At 39.9% G+C, this 18,678-nt stretch overlaps 1 long non-coding RNA gene across 1 annotated transcript; it reads left to right on the top strand.

Moving 5' to 3' along the window:
- The first annotated feature begins 252 nt into the window (after window positions 1-252).
- Window positions 253-12,808, top strand: LOC132345650 (uncharacterized). Its single transcript, XR_009495075.1, has 3 exons — window positions 253-619; window positions 11,541-11,706; window positions 11,959-12,808. It is a non-coding gene; the product is annotated as an uncharacterized lncRNA (long non-coding RNA).
- Window positions 12,809-18,678: the final 5,870 nt, after the last annotated feature.

Genomic DNA, 18,678 nt, shown 5'->3' on the forward strand with positions numbered 1-18,678 from the left:
CCACACTGTACAACACAGCTGCTCCCAGAGTAACTATCAGAATGCAGAGGGCACTCCAGGAAAATCTGAGACATGCTTAGATAAAATATTATTGATTCCAGAACATACACAGGAATTAATTTAACATTCACAGCAGCCCCATTCATTCATTTATTCATTAAATATTTATTGAACACTGCTGCTTTCTACCTCCTATCTCAGATAATAGGGATATAGCAGTGAGCAAAATAAGCAAAAAAGACATAAAAAGGTATAAACAAGGAAATATACTGTGCATCAGATAGGGGAAAGTGCCATGGGAAAAATAAAACAGTTAGGAATAAGGATGGGGGTGAGTATATGTGCACATACATAAAATTTTATGAAGCATTGATGGGGAAGGCCTCATGTAGAAGAGAGTATTTGAGTTGAATTTTGGAGAAATAGAGCAAGTCATGAGGCTATGAGGTAAGAGCATTCCTGGCAGAAATACAGCAAGTGCAAAAAAAAAAAAAAACACTGAAGGAAAAAAAAATCCCTCAGGCTGAGGTGTGCCTTGAGTGTTCGAGAAATAGCCAAGAGGTTGAAATGACTCTATCAGAGAATAAGAGAAAGAGTGTCAAGACATGATGTCCCTCAGGTGAGAGAACTCAGACGATGCATGGCCTTGGGCACTTTGAGGACTTTGGCTTTTACTCTGAGTGAAATGGGCTTCCCTGGTGACTCAGATGGTAAAGAATCTGCCTGCAATGTGGGAGACCCAGATTTGATCCCTGGGTCAAGAAGATCCCCTGGAGAAGGAAGTGGCAACCCACTCCAGTATTCTTGCCTGGAAAATCCCATGGACAGAGGAGCCTGGCAGACTACAGTCTGTGGGGTCGTGAAGAGTCAGACATGGCTGAGTGAGTAACACACCTGAGTCAAATGGAAATCGATTCAAAGGTTTAAAGACTAGAAGTAACGTAATCTCATGCCTGTCTATTGTGTTGAGAAGGTGCTAGGAAAGCAGAGTGGTAGTGAGCAGGCAGTCAAATTTTGGATTTATTTTGAAAAAAGAACTGACAGGTTGTGCCAATTGATTGGATACGAGGGATGAGAAAGAGAGGGGACTTAATGATGAGCAACTAGAAAGGCAGAGTTGGCATGTACTACAATGGGCAAGACTAGAAGAGAGGCAGGTCAGTGAGGTGAAGGGACTAAGAGTCCAGTTGAGGATACGTTAAGCCTGAGATGCTGTTTAGACATTCTAGTGGACATTGAGAGGGCAGTTGGCTAAATGAACATTGAGTTCATGAGGGAGACTCTGCTGGAGATAGAGATTTTGGAATTGTCAGTTCATAGACGGTGCTTAAAGCCCTGAAACTGAATGATATCACCTTGAAAGTGAATATCAACAGAGAAGAAATGAGGGCAGAGGAGTTTCAGAATAGTCCCCAGGGTAGGTTAAATCAGAGAGCGAAATGTATATGAGATATTGAAATCAAGAATTATGATTAGGAATAGGCGTAAGTGAAGTAATTCACCTTAGATCTGGTGAGTGGACGAGCCAGTCTGACTGCAAGGACTTGGTGATCTTCAAAACCTCCTGGTGGAGCCATTAATGCTAATATCTTCTCTGCCTTCTGGCCTTCATTTTCCCTCCCATTACCCCTTGTCTCCTAATTTCCTCATCACAGAACACGTCCTACATTTATCACAGGAAGCTGAGGCTCAGAGAGGCTAAGAGACATTGTCTAAGATCAAAAAACAGCTAGAAAATGGAATCGTTTTTTACCCAAGAGGTAAGATAAGACAGATGCCAAAGAGTTGGATGCCAGAATCAAGACAAAAATGCCTCCTGTGAAGGAAATAATAGTGCTGAAGGATTCAAACCACGCAAGAGCAAATTTTTGTAGCAGCCCAAGTGTCACAGAGCCCCTTCTGGTTTCCTCTCATTTGTCCACTCTGTATTGTGTGATGAGGGCTTGGCAAGGCTGGAAACCTTGAAAGATTTAATAAGAATTTGTAAAGGTCATTACAAAGTGCTTTATGATTGTTCATCTTTATCTTTTAATTCCTGTTTTTGAGAAACAGGAAGAAAAGTAAACAGGAAAAGTACATGAAAATCCCCTACAGGATCCCATTAAGTAAAAATAGTGCTGACAGGAAGCAAACATCTTAAAACCTCAAAGGGGGTAGAGGACGATCTGGATTGAGAAATCTAGAGGACTGATTACCTTTCATTGCTATCAAAGTACTCAATTACTGTTAAATGGAACAGTGACCAACATTTGGGCACTTTTTTTCCCTCCTTGCACCTCTTTCTGCCATGTTAGACATCCCCCTCGCCCCCCACCGGCAACTGCTCTCTGCCAACACCTGTAAAGGAAAGAGAATCAGACTTGGCAGGGCGTCTGTTCTGGTGGCCAAGTTATACCATCATATCTTGGCCTTGTAAGCAAGTGCCTAAAAATAATAGCTAGCATGTATTGAGTTGCTGTGTTGTGCTGGGCTATGGATTTTACACACAACATTTGAAAAGGGCTAGAAAAATTGCCATACCCGAAAAGTTTCTGCTTCATTCGAATTATTTCTATTTTATCAGTTCTAAGACTTGATGAGTGGTGACTCAAATGTGAAAGAATTCCTTGGAATAGCTAGGTTTAGTGAACATTTATAGAATTCTACCGCATACGGGAGGTCCAGACTATCACTGTGAATGCAGAGCTAGACAAGACAGAGCCTTGCAGGAGCTAATAGTCTGGTGAAATATTACAGTTAGTGTTTACCAAACCTGCACTATATTGCTGCTTATCATGCAGTTCTTACTAAAAAGGACACTTAAATGGAAATCAGAAGGCTTCATTCCTACTCTCTCTGCCATTGATTTAACTATGAAAACTACAGGCAAGTCACTTCCCCTTTTTGAAACCCAACTGCATCTTTTAAAAAGAATGCTTGGCACTATTCACAATAGCCAGACAATAGAATCAACCTCGATCTTCATCAACAGATGAATGGATAAAGAAGTTATGGTGCCTATGTGCAATGAAGTATTACTCAACTGTAAAAAAAGAATAAATCTGAGTCAGTTCTAGTGAGGTGGATGAACCTAGAGCCTGTTATACAGAATGAAGTAAGTCAGAAAGAGAAAAACAAATATTATTTATTAATACATATATATATGGAAACTAGAAAAATGGTATTGACAAAGCTATTTGCAGGGCAGGAATCAAAACCCAGACATAGAGAAAAGACTTGCGGACACAGCAGGGTAAGGAGAGGGTGGGCTGGATTGAGAGAGTAGCATTGAAACATACATTACTATATGTGAAATAGATAGCTAGTGGGCAGTTGCTGTATGATGCAGGGAGCTCGACCCAGTGTTCTGTGACAACCTAGAGGCGTGGGAAGGAGTGAGGGGCTGGGAGGGAGTTCACGAGGCAGGAGACATAGGTATACTTATAGCTGATGCACACTGTTGTGTGGCAGAAACAAACATAACATTGTAAAGCAATTATTCACCAATTTAAAAAAAATTTTTAAGAGGAATGTTTTGGCCCCTTGTCCTATGTTCTTTTCCAGTGCTAACAATGTGTGAGTCTACTGCTGTTTCATTTTTATTTATTCAACAAACATTATTTAGGACAATATGCCAGGCACTTTGCAAATAGTAACATACTTATTCCCCGTAACAATATTATGCAGGTACTACTATTATCCTCTAATATCATCCCCAATCATATAAGTGTATTAACCTTATACTAAAATAAAAGGGATATTATTATCCCCTTCTACAGATGGTGAAACTGAGGTACAGAGTCACTTTAAAATATTTAAGATTTATTTTATTCTCAAAACACTTGGAATTTTTTACTTATGCTTTGCTGAGTGATTTATAAGCAGTCTTTGGAATTTCATTCCAGGTACAATTAGGTTGTCAGTTACATTTCCTACTTTTTGAACAACTGTAGTCATCCAGCAGAGATGGTGGGGCAATGAGACTGTTAGTCACAGTCACAAACACAGTGGAGCAGCCAGTGGGGAGCCTCTTGTCCTTTCTGTCCCTCAGCAACTGCATTTTCTCCCTCTCTGGAATGAAAGAAAGTATGTGAAAGTGCCTACCAGAAACCATCTCACTTTACGCTAAAAAGTAACCCCTTTCCCTCTTTCCTTTCCTCCCTCCTCCTCTCACACTCAGCCTTTCAACCCCACCACTTTTTGGCGGGGAGTTGCACTGGGTCTTCCTCGCTGCACCCGGGCTTTCTCTAGTTGTGGAGAATGGAGGCTACCCTTCGTTGTGGTGAGCTGGCTTCTCATTGTGGTGGCTTCTGTTGTTGCAGAGCGGGACACTAGTCTCCTGGGCTCAGGAGTTGTGGCACACGGGGTTAGTTGCCCCATGGCATGTGGAATCTTCTCAGACCAGGGATCAAACCCATGTCCCCTGCATTGGCAGGCAGATCTCCTATCCACGGTGCCACCAGGGAAGTCCTCTATCCAACCACTTTTGCAGTGATGTTCTTTCCTGCATTGCTAACCATTTCCTACACAAAAGCGATTGCTTGTTCTGCCCGCCTCCCAAACTGTCTATGTACCTGTATCACAAGATTCTACTCTCCTCTTCACCTCTCCCCACCCCCAACTACTTTCAGAGTCCATTTATCTACTCAGGCTGTGACCACCCCACTGCTGCTGGATCTGCCACCACAGCTCTGTAATTGATCCCCAGGGCTCCCCTTTCCTGCTACCACAAATTCCCTCTCTCCACCTCCCTGTCCCAGCCATTCTACTTCTCTACATTGCTTCTGTGCTTTGAAAGTGTTATATGAAAGAACTGTAAGCACCAGGTTTGACCTGATCTAAACCTTTCCAACTTATCTGACAGCATCAAGTAGAATTTTATCAATGTGGATTCGTAAATGTACTATTGAATGGTGGTCAAAAGACAGCAGGTTTAGACAGCAACGTGTGCAGAGTGACCGTTTTATACGAGTCTCTTAATACTGTGTGTGTGTGTTAGTCGCTTCAGTCACGTCTGACTCTTTGTAACCCCGTGGACTGTAGCCCACCAGGCTCCTCCATACATGATATTTCCCAGGCAAGAATACTGAAATGGGTTGGCACTCCCTTCTCCAGGGGACTTGTCCCACCCAGGAATCAAACCCAGGTCTCCTTCATTGTAGGCAAACTCTTAACCAGCTGAGCCACCAGGGAAGCCATCTTCCCTGGTGGCTTGATACTAGCAGTATTTAAAGTACTGAAATTTGCAACTTTTCAAAAATCAAAGAGGAGGCAAGATGATAAATGAATGTGACTCTCACTTGCATTATGACATCATTGTGGAGCCGTAGAGATAGATGTTGCTGTATTGCTCTCTCTAGCCCTGTAGACAACCCTGGCTATGCCCATGGGAGAGCCTCATTCAGATGAACCTCATCTATGAAACATGTCATAGTGGGTAGAAGATTTCAGACTACTGGGAGAGGGGAAGGAGCATGGACTTCAAGACACAACACTTGAGATTAGACTCAAATTTTACATGTACTTACAGTTTAACTTTGGGCAGCTCAACGCTTCCATGTAAATCTTGTTTTTTTTCATCTGTAAAATTAAAATTTTGGTATATTAATCTTTAATGTCTCTAATGCTTTAAAGTTCTATGATTGCATGAATAAGCATATTATTCAAAATATCCAAATGTCTAGTTATGTCAAACTGTGTATAATAGCAACAATTTCTAAACTCCCTCCTAAGGGGCCCTCAGTGATGACTATCACTGTACTAGGTAGGGTCTGAAGATATGAAGAGAAATATAAAACATGGGTCCTGCCCTCCAGGTGTTGTGATCTATGCGTGGAGAGAAAAACTGAGAAGGATAACTAGCATGAATAAATGAAAAATAAAATTATTCTAAGTCTAGTTAGACCTAACATTCAGAATCATAATTGAGAACTGGAGTGATCATGATACTGGCTTTAAGCTGAAATTTACAGAGTGGGCAGATTTTGATTGAGGGGAAAAAGGGGTAGAAGGAAAGCAAATAATGAGTGTTCGAAAGGATGTGTGGAAAATGTGTTTGGTTGGTAAGAGTTGGACTATATTAAGGAGAGTTTAGAGGAGGCTAGGCAGAAAATTTCATATTTGTTTCCTTGAATGTCTGGATGCCATTAAAGACTTTGTGCGGGGGGGGGGGGGGGGGGGGGGCGGGGGGAGTCAATAAGTAATATACAAACCAAATAACAAGTAAAAGTAACCAAGTATATATCTATCCTAGAAGACTTAAATGAGACTGTTTCCAGAGGCAAGGATATATTAGAAATTTTAAAATATAACCAAAGAAAGATAGGAGGTAAAAGGAATGAAAACCTCCTGCTTCTCATTTTCTGGTGCTCCGATCTGGGATGCATTAGCTGGAGCAGTTGAGAGTTTTAATTGCCTATTAATTGACTCTGCATGGGGAGAGAAGTGATTGCTAAGGTAACCAGGTCCCAAGCCATATGGGGCTTTGCAGAGACATTCCAACACCTTGAGCTACCCTTGAAAATGAACTGGCAGTGCTATTAGGCTGCCCAATCCACAGCAGAGCATGTGCTCCCAATATTCACCCAAAACAAGGCAGGATCTTCATGTGTGCAGGTCAACATTCCTGGGTGGTTTTAAAAGAAAAGTTTGATGCTGATATTTCATCAGGAAATATGAAAAGATGTGTCTCACTGAGCCTCAATCTCTCTATTAAAACAAAATTAAGATTTTAAACTAGGGCATTGAGAAATTTTTCAGCAGAAATTTATGACCACAAGTCTTAGACCCAGAGTTGCCCTTAGGTGCCAACACTTTCATTTGTCATACAGGAAATTCAATCGACTGAAGAAAGAAATTTTTCAAGGTCAAATTTTCATTAATGAGTCCCTTTGGATTAGACTCCAGGTTTCCCAGCTTCAAGGCAAATGCTCATTCCAGTTGTTCATCAGATGGCTTCTCACATTGTTGTTTGTTGAATCAAAGAAGAAATTCCGGGCAATCTTGAAGATCAGTGTGGTAGTTAGTCATGATGAAGCCGGGTATGAGAGCGATGTCTCTAGTTCCTCAAAATTCCCATGCCTGTAAGGGAATTTATGCCTGCTTATGAAAAAGACTCTCCAATCCTGCCTGTTACTACCCTATGTAGTGACAACTATCTGTTGTTACAACAGTAGCAGCTATCTGTTACTACCCTCTCCCGTATTCTTGCTTGAAAAATCCCATGGACAGAGGAGCCTGTCAGGCTACAGTCCAAAGGGTCACAAGGAGTCGAACACGACTGAGCACACATCACTAGCTGTTACTATAAAGTTGAGGAAGACCTTAACTTTGCTGATCCTGTAACATAATTTAGATTATTCCTTGATGAATCAATTTCTCGACCTCTGGATATTGTCATAAAACCATTCTATTTAAAAATCCAAGGACTTCCCAGGTGGACCACTCACTAAGAATCTGTCTTTCTGACGCAGGGAACACGGGTTCAATCCCTGGTTGGGAAACTCTATCAATAACTTCAGATATGCAGATGACACCACACTTACGGCAGAAAGCAAAGAACTAAAGAGCCTCTTGATGAAAATGAAAGAGGAGAGTGAAAAAGTTGACTTATAACTCAACATTCAGAAAACTAAGATCATGGCATTGGGTCCCATCACTTCATGGCAGGTAGATAGTGAAACAGTAGAAACTGTCAGACTTTGTTTTTTGGGGCTCCAAAGTCACTACAGATGATGACTGCAGCCATGAAGTTAAAAGACACTTGCTCCTTGGAAGAAAAGTTATGACCAACCTGGACAACTTATTAATAAGCACAGACATTACTTTGCCAACAAAGGTCTGTCTAGTCAAGCTATGGTTTTTCCAGTAGTCAGGTATGGATATGAGAGTTGGACTATAAAGAAAGCTCAGTGCTGAAGAATTGATGCTTTTAAACTGTGGTGTTGGAGAAGACTCTTGAGTCCCATGGACTACAAGGAGATCCAACCAGTCCATCCTAAAGGAAATTAGTCCTGAATATTCATTGGAAGGACTGATGCTGAAGCTGCAACTCCAATACTTTGGCCACCTGATGCAAAGAATGGACTCATTTGAAAAGACCCTGATGCTGGGAAAGATTGAAGGCAGAAGGAGAAGGGGATGACAGAGGATGAGATGATTGGATGGCATCACTGACTCAATGGACATGAGTTTGAGTAAACTCTGGGAGCTGGTGATGGACAGGGAGGCTTGGCATGCTGCAGTCCATGGGGTTACAAAGAGTCGGACACAACTGAGCAACTGAACTGAACTGAACTGGGGAAGTAAGATCCCACATACTGAGGGGCACCACAACAAGACCTAGCACAGCCAGAAATAAATAAACAAATTCAATTTTCAAGTTCTCCCCTTTTGCTTCCTATCCTCCTTTACACTGCTCTACTTCTTTTCCCTGTAGGACACAGGACTTTTTAACTTACCATATGACTTTTTACTAAGGTTTGTGCATATCACCTGACTCCCACACCAGAATGCAAGTTCCACCAACGATCTTTGTCTGCTCCATTTACAATGTATCCCAAGGACCTGGAGTGCTCAATAAGTATTTTGAATGACTAATTGAATAACAACTGGATCTGCCACCTATTCTGAACAATTAGCATACTTTTATGTCATGTTTTCTTATCTATAAAATGGGGAGAATAATTCCCACCTAACTGGGGTGTTGTGAGGATCAGCACAGTACCTTGCAAAGTACTGGACCCAAGGCTGTACTCACTGACTATTGGTTCACGTCCACGAGATGTTTGAAATCAGGAACACCCAGGTCCTTGGGATACATTGTGAATGGAGCAGACAAAGATCGTTGGTGGAACTTGTGTTCTGTTGTGGGAGGCAGATGATATGCACAAATTGAGAATCTCTCGATTCTCAAAAGTACATCTTCCTTCTTTACTAAGTCAGACCCCACCAGGTACTGTACATCTTCCTGCTAGATGCCGTCACATTTTTCCTGGGGCTTTGGACGGTAAGGATGGGGCTTGGTAATATAATGGATAGACGCAGTACTGACACTCTGGGAGCAGGGAGGCAGCACTGGTTTAGATCCAGTGTTGAGTCTTGCCTCTGCCACTCTCTAGCTATATGAACTTGGAAAGTAATCTCACTTTTCTGAGCCCCAGTTTCCTCCTATGGAAGAATGAGGATAATGCTTCATACAGTCAGTGAGAGTTGTAGAAGAGACAAAGTTTGTAAATTACCTCTATAATCATAGATGCTTTGGAAAAAATAAGTAAATGCAAATATTATCCCTGGAAAATACACTGATTGATTAAAAAGTTGTTTTTCAGAAAGATGATTTACAAATCAGCATATCTAAATTTCTTTATAATTGTGTATTGACATATATCTCACCAAGGATTAGGTATCTAAGAATTATGGAGTTTTACAGCCAGGTTTTCTATTTGAATTTCTCATTTTGCAAATAATGAGACATTGCAGAGAATGCTAGTATGAATAACTCTATTTACTGAGAATTTTTTTTTAATTAAAAAAATTCAGAGATGTGAAAATCCTTACAGTTTTCAAGGGATGCTGTAGTTTGCAAGACACTTTCATCGCCATTATATCAACCAATCATCTTTCCACCTTGTATAACAAGTTAGAACTCTGATTTTATGTCTTATCTTAATTGAATTAAAGTTGAGAAAACATTTATTTTCTGTAGATTAAAAACTGATTCAAATCCTCCAACATTGTTTTTATTGTTGTTAAATTGCTAAGTCGTGTCTGCCTCTTATGTGACCCCATGGACTGTAGCCTGCCCGGCTTCTCTGTCCATGGGATTTTCCAGGCAAGAATACTGGAGTGGGTTGCCATTTCCTTCTCCAGGGGATCTTCCTGACCCAGGGATCAGATCCACATCTCCGGCTGGTTCTTTACCACTGAGTCACCTGGGAAGCCTCATATAGTACTTTACAGTATGCAAAATGCTTTCATATATTTTATTACCTATAATTCTTAATCTAATTTCTTACCATGTCAGAATTTAGAAGGTCTTATGGGCATTATTTTAAAGATGTGAAAACTATTCATAAAAGTTCACATACAAGTTCACAGAGCCATTACATTGTTAGGATCTGTCCTATAACTTGGGTCTTACAAGTCAAAAGCCAGAGCTTTTTCCAGAAGGTCCATGTCCTTCTTCCCTCCAATTATGATGCATCACAAGAATTACCATACTTATTGTTTTAACAGGTCACATTTTTTATGGGTTTACAGCCTTCTTGGTTTGTTTTACAAGTAGCATAACTGTCTTCTCTCTACTAAAAAAAAATTAAAAGGAAAAAGATCTATGATTACAGCAGTCAGCAGGATATTATTCAGGCAATAATACTCATTAAATTCAACTGACTGTTTTTTCCAAGTAAATTGCTTAGATTTAAGCCTTCAAGGGAAGTATAAAGTTAAGTTTTGCCAAGAACTGTAAGGTATATTTTATACCTATCTAATAGAATATTTTGAATACTACATCTTGCCTATTAATGTAATAAGATTAAAGAACTTAAGAATCTCTACCTTTTAATGTTTTAAAAAACTAATCATTCAGTATATTATAAACTATGCCCTCAAATAATTTTATAGAAATCTTATTTTATATTACTCTGAATGAACTTCCTTGACTTTCACTGAGAAATGCTTTCCCAACCACAGACCTTAAAGGAAAATGAACCAGGTTGATTAACTGAGTTTCTCATCTATGGCTAGAGTTTAATAGACATAGTTGCAATTCGATTTTTATGCCCTTATCATATAATCTATGTAAGAAAGGAAGCACGAATCATTACCATGAAACTCAAGATAGCAAAAGGACAGTCATCCGACTCTGGGAGAATTACTCTTTCCCTCCTCCAGTGGTCAAGGGCCAGAGCAGAGGCAGGATCGGTGCAGACAGGAACAGAGAAGGAATAGAAGAAGCAGGATAGACCAGAGAAAGTTGTGGAATTGCTAAAGACAGTACCAACACTTTAACTTGCTTATAGGGCTTTTACTCTCACATACATTTAAAGAGTGTTAAAATACATCTCCGCAGTGTGTAAAGGGAAATGAAAATCAGGGCTAACAGCTTCAAAGCAAAGAACCTGGAGAACTGGTTTCCCCAGAGAGGTCCCTTACCAGTCCTAAGAGAGCCTCTCTAACCTTTGCTCTGGGGTAGAAAATGGAATGCAGTTAATGTTCTAATGGGATTTCTCTGCCTTTTCTGTTTTTCTTTTCAACTTTATTACATTTCAATCTTTCAATTATCATCAAACGGCATTTCTTTTTATTTTTATTGGATTCTCTGTACTCTTGATTTATAAAACTCTAAATGTAGCCAATGTATATTTTTCCAACATTGCATTAAAACTTCATTATAAAATTTGGTAAACCATGTCTCTCAATCTAATAAATAACCCACTTTGTTAATTAGACTCTTAAAAATAATCCTCCACATATACAATAGATTACCGTATAAAATGCATTTAATATTTTAAATGTAGGGATATGTTGTTTTCTAATATATGTGTGCTTAATCACTTCAGTCGTGTCTGACTCTTTGCAACCCTGTGGACTGTAGCCCGCCAGGCTCCTTAATCCATGAGATTTCCCAGGCGAAAATACTGGAGTATGTTGCCGTTTCCTTCTCCAGGGGATCTTCCCCACCCAGGAAGTGAACCCAGGATGCCTTCATTGCAGACTCTTAACCGGGTAAGCCACCAGGGAAGCCATAATATAAAACAGCTAATTTTATCCTAAAGCATATCTCATATATGAAATGTAAGAAGACTAAAAGGAAAGAAAGAGATGGGAAAAAAGAGTATTTATTTAGTTTTTGATGTATGTGGTACATCTTTTTTTACAAATGAGGAACAAACTTGCTTATAAAGGTGGCCGAATGAAGCCAACTAACAAATGTTCTCTTATCCAATCACCTTTTAATCATTTTTTTTTTATTATCAGAAAATTGTTCATAACCAGCCATGAAACAAAGGAGGGAAACTAACTTCAGGCCATTAATTCATGAAATGACAACCAAGGAAGAAGCAAGTTTCTGGCAGAGAATGGTATAGCTTCTCACTGTCCCATTCCCACAAACCAGAAAAGATTGAGGATGGATGCCAAGCCACAAATGATTTCTGATTTGGAAGAAGCAAACTAAGGGAGTGAGATGTTAGTTCTAGGAAAATTCATGGAAGCACCTTGTAGAATGCTCTATATAACTCCCATCACAGGGCCTATGCAGGATCAGCTCAGATCAGATCAGATCAGTCGCTCAGTCATGTCCGACTCTTTGCGACCCCATAAATCGCAGCATGCCAGGCCTCCCTCTCCATCACCAACCCTCGGAGTTCACTCAGACTCACGTGCATCGAGTCAGTGATGCCATCCAGCCATCCCATCCTCTGTCGTCCCCTTCTCCTCTTGCCCCCAATCCCTCCCAGCATCAGACTCTTTTCCAGTGAGTCAACTCTTCGCATGAGGTGGCCAAAGTACTGGAGTTTCAGCTTTAGCATCATTCCTTCCAAAGAAATCCCAGGGCTGATCTCCTTCAGAATGGACTGGTTGGATCTCCTTGCAGTCCAAGGGACTCTCAAGAGTCTTCTCCAACATCACAGTTCAAAAGCATCAATTCTTTGGCGCTCTGCTTTCTTCACAGTCCAACTCTCACATCCATACATGACCACAGGAAAAACCATAGCCTTGACTAGACGATCCTTTGTTGGCAAAGTAATGTCTCTGCTTTTGAATATGCTATCTAGATTGGTCATAACTTTCCTTCCAAGGAGTAAGCATCTTTTAATTTCATGGCTGAAGTTACCATCTGTAGTGATTTTGGAGCCCCAAAAAATAAAGTCTGACACTGTTTCCGCATCTATTTGCCATGAAGTGATGGGACCGGATGCCATGATCTTTGTTTTCTGAATGTTGAGCTTTAAGCCAACTTTTTCACTCTCCACTTTCACCTTCATCAAGAGGCTTTGTAGTTCCTCTTCACTTTCTGTCATAAGGGTGGTGTCATCTGCATATCTGAGGTTATTGATATTTCTCCCGGCAATCTTGATTCCAGCTTATGTTTCTTCCAGTCCAGCATTTCTCATGATGTATTCTGCATGTAAGTTAAATAAACAGGGTGACAATATACAGCCTTGACGTACTCCTTTTCCTATTTGGAACCAGTCTGTTGTTCCATGTCCAGTTCTAACTGTTGCTTCCTGACCTGCATACAAATTTCTGAAGAGGCAGATCAGGTGGTCTGGTATTCCCATCTCTTTCAGAATTTTCCACAGTTTATTGTGATCCACACAGTCAAAGGCTTTGGCATAGTCCATAAAGCAGAAATAGATGTTTTTCTGGAACTCTCTTGCTTTTTCCATGATCCAGCAGATGTTGGCAATTTGATCTCTGGTTCCTCTGCCTTTTCTAAAACCAGCTTGAACATCAGGAAGTTCACGGTTCACATATTGCTGAAGCCTGGCTTGGAGAATTTTAAGCATTACCTTACTAGCGTGTGAGATGAGTGCAATTGTGTGGTAGTTTGAGCATTCTTTGGGATTGCCTTTCTTTGGGATTGGAATGAAAACTGACCTTTTCCAGTCCTGTGGCCACTGCTGAGTTTTCCAAATTTGCTTGCATATTGAGTGCAGCACTTTCACAGCATCATCTTTCAGGATTTGGAATAGCTCAACTGGAATTCTATCACCTCCACTAGCTTTGTTCGTAGTGATGTTTTCTAAGGCCCACTTGACTTCATATTCCAGGATGTCTGGCTCTAGGTCAGTGATCACACCATCATGCTTATCTGGATCATGAAGATCTATTTTGTACAGTTCTTCTGTATATTCTTGCCATCTCTTCTTAATATCTTCTTCTTCTGCAGGATCAGCTACTGAGGCTCAAATCTGCTCTGAAACCCCAACATGTGCTGAGCTTGAGATGTGAGGTGCTGGTCCACAGGGTGGGGTATGCTCCTGACTGGATAGAGGGGGCCTTGCACCCCAATTAGGAAGAAATGAGGTCAGGAAGGAGAGCCTTTCTTCTTTTTGCCACAGCCTGTAGGTATCCCAAACAATCGAGAGAACCTCTAATGTTATTAATAAATTAACAGAACCTATGAGTTCATTAATAAATTATCATGTGGAATCATTAACAAAAGAAGAATCTGCATGGAATTTCTTGTGTGTTTGTTCAACAGTCAGTCCCCCTGAGTGAAATGGCTCTGGTGTGAATGGATTGAAGAAGAAATTCCAGCACAAATGAACAAATCTATAAAACAGAAAGAGACTCACAGACACAGAGAACAGACTTGTGGTTGCCAAGGGGGAGGGAGGAAGAGGGATGGACTGGGAGTTGAGTGTTAGTAGATGCAAATTCGGAGAAGGCAATGGCACGCCACTCCAGTACTCTTGCCTGGAAAGTCCCATGGACAGAGGAGCCTGGTAGGCTGCAGTCCATGGGGTCGCGAAGGGTCGGACACGACTGAGCAACTTCACTTTCACTTTTCCCTTGCATGCATTGGAGAAGGAAATGGCAACCCACTCCAGTGTTCTTGCCTGGAGAATGCCAGGGACGGGAAAGCCTGGTGGGCTGTCGTCTATGGGGTCACACAGAGTCGGACACGATTGAAGTGACTTAGCAGCAGCAGCAGATGCAAATTATAATATATAGGGTGGATAAACAGCAAGGTCTCACTCTATAGCACAGGGAACTATATCCAATATCCTGGGATAAACTGTAACGGAAAAGAATATTAAAAAGAATATATGTGTGTGGGGGGGGTCACTTTGCTGTACAGCAGAAATTAACACAACATTATAGATCAACTATACTTCAATGAAAAGGTAAAATAGAATAAAAAGAAATTACCCATGGGTGTACCTAAAGATCAGCTGCAGGCCAAGAGGAGGCCAATTGGGACACCGTAAAGCCCTGCCCTCACCCCTGGAGCCCATCTACCAAATGCTAACAATTCAATTTATGAACCCACTAAAAATATGGGAATGTCTACTCCCTTCCACCATCCACTAATGCAATGTATTACCATATTTTTTGATCTTTGCCTTTTCCTTTCTAAAAAAAAAATTATTTATTTATGGCTATGCTGGGTCTTCCTTTCTGTGTGAGCTTTTCTCTAGTTACGGTGAGTGGGGCTACTCTCCAGTTGCAGTGCACGGGCTTCTCATTGCAGTGGCTTCTCTTGTAGCTGAGCATGAGCTCTAAGAAATGCATGCTTTAGTAGTTGTAGTACACGGCTCAGTAGTTGCAGTTCCTGGGCTCAGTAGCTGTGGTGCACGGACTTAGTGCTCTGAGGTATGTGGGATCTTCCTGGATCAGAAATCAAAATTGGGTCTTCTGCATTGGTAGGTGGAATCTTTACCATTGAGCCACCAGGGAAGCCCAATCTTTGCCTTTTCTAGTGGTGAAAATTTATATTTCATTGTGTTTCAAGCTCCTCATCCTTATATAGGTACTGGGAAAAGAACACGGTGAACTGACAGAAAAGATAATTTTGAGATGAAAACATTCTTTTTAAGCAGAAAACAGATCCCAGAATCATAAAAGAGTGACAAATTTAAGTACATAAAAATTAAAATTTCTGGGTATGGAAAAAAATGACATTAAGAAGGTCAAAAACAAATAACAAAAGAAAAATATTAGCAAAACACATAAAATACAAAATACTAATTTTATTAATTTAAAGAAAGACTAAACAGAAAAATGGAGAGAAAGGAACAAAATTATTTCTAACTCTGTTTCTCCTCCTTTAACAGTCAAATAATTTCACACCATTCTTGGAATGAAAGTCAGAATCCTTATGTGGCTTACCATCCCAGGCATGATCTGGCTCCCCTCCACCTCTCTAATTTCATTCCTTATCATTCTTTCCCTCACTTCCCTGTCTTAGATAGACTGGCCTTCTTCCAGTTTCTTGATTTCTTCAGGCATTTTCTCTGCTTAGAACATACTCCCTTCCTTAAAAATTAAAAATAAAATAAAATCTTTACCTTTACAAACATTCAAATCTTACCTCAAATGACACTTCCTTAGAGAACGCTTTTCAAGCTTTGCAACCGCTCACCTCAAACTAGATGAAGTTCCTTATTATTTGATTTCATGTTTCCCTTCCCTTTCTCTTCCTCGTACCTTATAGTCCACTCTATCTGTGTTGATTTATGTAAGACTCCACCACTAGGCAGTAAGCTCCCCAAGGGCCTGATCACTCTATGCCCAGGATTTAATGCATTGTTTATTGTTTTGTTTGAAGTGAAGTTGCTTAGTCGTGTCTGACTCTTTGAGATCCCATGGACTGTAGCCTACCAGGATCCTCCATCCACGGAATTTTCCAGGCAAGAGTATTGGAGTGGGTTGCCATTTCCTTCTCCAGGGGATCTTTCCAACCCAAGGATCGAACCCAGATCTTCCACATTGCAGGCAAACCCTTTTACCGTCTGAGCTACCGGGGAAGCTATTGTTTTGTTTAGTAATTTCCAAAGTTCTGGGATACATGCTCAAAACAGTAGGTTGATCATCTCTATAACCCATTGATCTTACTTTCAACTGTTTACCTCTTATCAAGCTGATGTAACCGTCCTCTCAGAACAGACTTCTTCCTTCTTAGGTGTTCAATCAGCAACTGGTAGGGAGTGGGGAGGAGGGCAAGGGAAGGCCTATTATATCAGTGAGATCCAGACTGTGGTTTTGATCTGCTCAGTCTCTATCTATCCCCATAAAACTCATTAATCCCTCATTTAAAATTCTCCCAAACAGTTATGTGTACACAAAACCAAATCCCTGTGGTGAGATATCCACATGCAAAAGAATAAAGTTGGACCCCCTAACTTACACTGCCTACAAAAATTAACTAAAGATGGTTCAACAACCTACATAGAAGAGCTAAATCCATAAAACTCTCTTAGGAGAAAACATAGTAGATCTTCACAATCTTGGATTTGGCAATGAATTCTTAGATATGACATCAAAAGCAGCTAAAGACAAAAAATTTATAAATTTTAGTTCTTAAATTAAAAACTTTTTTGCATCAAAGGACATTAAAGATATCCACAAATCATATATCTGATATGAGTACACTATTCAGAATATGTAAGGAACTCTCACAACTCAACAACATAAGACAACCCAGCAAAATAAATAAATAAATAAAGGTAAAGGATTTAAAAAGACATTTTTCAAAAGAAGATATACAAACAGCCAACAGGCTCACGAAAAGATTTGTAATGTTACTAGTCAAGCAAATTGCAAATCAAAACCACAATGAGATACCATTTCATACCCACTAAGAGGACTATAATGTACAAAAATAACAACAGAAAATAGCAAGCATTGGCAAAGATGTCAAGAAATCAGAACCCTCACACACTGCTGGTGGGACCCTCATACACTGCTAGTGGGAGTATAAAATGGTTCAGCTGCAATAGCAGTTTGATAGTGCCTCAAAAAGTAAACATAGAATTGCCTTGGTGATGCAGCAATTTCACTCCTAGGTATATATCCAAAAGAACTGGAAACAGATGCTCAAAAAATACATATACATGCATATTCACAGCATTACTATTTACAATGTGGGTGGATGCTAAGTCACTTCAGTCGTGTCCAGCTCTTTGCAACACTATGGACTGTCTTCTCTGTCTGTGCGAATCTCCAAGTCAAAATACTGGAGTGATTTGCCAGGACCTTCCTGACTCAGAGCCTGAACTGGCATCTTCTGCAGCTCCTGCATTGCAGGCAGACTCTTTACTGCTAAACCACCAGGGAAGACCCACTGTTTATAATAGCCAAAAGGTATAAACAACCCAGACGTCTATCAACAGACAAATGGATAAACAGATTGTGGTATATAAGCACAATGGAATATTATTCAGCCATAAAAAGAAATGAAACACACTGGTACATGGTACAATGTGAATGAACCTAAAAAACATTACACAAAGTGAAAGAAGCCAGACCCAAACTGTTACATGTTGTGTGGTTCTATTTATATGAAATATACTGAGCAGGTAAATCTACAGAGACAAGAAACATATTGGTGGTTTCCAGGAGCTAGAATGAGGAGAGAATGGGAAATAAGTTCTTAATGTGGACACAGTTTCATTCTGGGGTGATGGTTGGACAACAGTATGAATATACTAAATGCCAATAAACTGTTCCCTTTAAAATAATTTTAATATAATTAATATAAAGTTATTTATATTAAATAATTTTAATATAAATAAGATAAAGTTAATTTTATATTATATGAATTTCATTTCAATTGAAAAATATCTGGGGCCCTCACTCTCAAATCTCAATTACATTTTTATGAGTCCGTATTTAATCACTGGTTTTAAAAAACTAACATTCAAAACAAAAAAGAATGCTTCTCTTTAAACAAAATTGCTTGTTATTTGATGCATGATCTGAGCTGTTGGAAATAAAAGTTCTAGCATTATAGAACTGTAAGAAATATTTTCAAACAAAAATAAAAGTATGTTAATTTGGATTTTTGAAATTGCAGGTTAAGCAGTTCCCTTTCTTCTTAATAAATGCTGTGAAAATGTTTAAAAATAAGCTGACAACATATTATGAAATACTGAGATAAACTGAGACCTTACTTTAACTGGAAGACATAAATTATTACAAAACTATGAAAAACTCAGAAAAATCTATGACAACAGATGGTGCAGG

Source organism: Bos taurus, chromosome 1 (assembly GCF_002263795.3).
Source record: "Bos taurus isolate L1 Dominette 01449 registration number 42190680 breed Hereford chromosome 1, ARS-UCD2.0, whole genome shotgun sequence".
Taxonomy (NCBI): domain Eukaryota; kingdom Metazoa; phylum Chordata; class Mammalia; order Artiodactyla; family Bovidae; genus Bos; species Bos taurus.